This window comes from Verticillium alfalfae, genomic scaffold, assembly GCF_000150825.1.
Source record: "Verticillium alfalfae VaMs.102 supercont1.1 genomic scaffold, whole genome shotgun sequence".
Lineage (NCBI taxonomy): Eukaryota > Fungi > Ascomycota > Sordariomycetes > Glomerellales > Plectosphaerellaceae > Verticillium > Verticillium alfalfae.
Window position 1 is genome coordinate 3,446,993 of NW_003315038.1, and position 1,836 is coordinate 3,448,828.

Below are 1,836 nucleotides of genomic sequence, written 5' to 3' on the forward strand. Positions count from 1 at the left end.
TCCACCCGGTGGACGGGGGCTCAGGGTGCACGCATCCCGGTCGCTACATGGACAGCGGGGAGATGCTGCTGAGTGGTCGTTATGTCAGCGCTGCAGCAGCCGTCCTGCATTCCGTGCGCTACGCCTCGTCCCAGTCCGGCCATTCTTCAACCTCAGTTTTCTCCCACTATCTTTCCTCCGGCCGGGTCGAGATCCTCCAGCTAAGTAGAGATCCTCCGACTAAATGAAACTTCTCCGGTCCCTGGCCCAGTTGTCAGTCAGACCTCTCTGCTCAGCCCATATGTCCGTCGGGACATTGTACCACGCCTGCGCTCGACGTGGCGCGAGCGGCATTTACCCATCCCTGACAGGAACACGGGCCTAGGGCTTTCACTAACGACATGTTGATCCTTGGGTTCCCTGCATCCATTCCACGGGGCCCTTCCACCCACTCGTCGCCCCGCCAAGCCAAGGGTGGATGCTCCTGGTACTGACGCTACTGCGACTTGCGCGTTTCTTGCTTCTTCTTCTTCACCGTTCCCCAGCCTGACCAACCATGCGGCCCTAGCTTCAGCCTGAATCTGTGGTTCGTTCTTTGAGCCCCTGGTGTCTGGCCCCCGGTCCCCGGTCCCCTGACGCGCCCCCGGCTCCTGGTCGACGTTGTATCGAGTGACAGGTAGGGCCAGTTCAGTTCAGCTCAGCCTCCCCCGTCCATGTGCGATAAACGTGGTGGAATCAACCGGCTGGAGGCACATGTGGGAGGCAAGGCGGTGGTGCATTGCTGACATGTCGCCAGCCCCCCCCCCTAGATCCGACGACTACGTGACGACGCACGAGTCGCATCAACGCAACAGCGAACAATCACGGGGCGCGACTTGTATCTTCATGACGCATAACGGTCGGCGAGATCCCCCAATGCCTCCCTCCAATGCCACGCCACACTCGAACCCTCCTCATCTCTTTCCCCAAGCTGCCACCCCTGCCCTCCCGCTCCCACGATCGATCCCCTAGGATGGATGGATGGATGGATCCCAGTCTCTGGGCAGACCACTGCTTTCCCGTACTGGCGCATTGGCCCGCCTGGTTTTCCAGCTGCCCATCCCATCTCCACTCAAATAAGACATCCCCGTTTATTTACCAGTCTCATGGAAGCCGGATGCGGTGCTGGTCGTCTCGTGCCTCGACAAGTATCGATCACACATCTCCGGTGTTGATTCTTTCGACGCTAGGGCTTTTTGCCATTGGCTTTTCGCATCTTCTAGGCCTCTCTCTCTCCACGCCAGCCGCTTGTCATCGGCCTTGCCACGCCTGGCAGTCTGCCAGGCTCCCTCAACTTTCTGCCCGCCAGGCCTGCTACCGCACAGGCTACCACAGACTCTAAGGGAGCACCAGGCGCCTTGCTGTGGCCGATCCCTCAACGATGGACGCCTTCTCTGCACTGGTCCCGAAACCCGGGAGGTACGTACATTGGGTCTAGAGTGCCCTGTCAGTCAACGAAGCAGGCAACCTTCACTTTCGGGAAACGCCACCGGGCTGGTTGCAGCTAGCTTGGGGGTGATCAAACTCGTGGCATCAAAAGAGCTTTGAACGGAGGACCTTCCGGACTGAACTGACCCTTGCTGCCATCTCCCCTAGTCTGGCCTGGTCTTGTACCTGTAGTCCCATCTTCGAGTCTGGGCAGTCAGGCCCGTCTGACCTGTCCGGGAACCCAATGACCTGACTGGGGGCCCATTTCTGCATGGTACATCACACTCCATGTGCGTGTATCTGATATCAACCTTGTCATTCCAGTCGTCATACGGCACACCTTCCGCCCAAACGCCTCATCCATTCTCGGGCCCTTGCTTCTACTCTGTC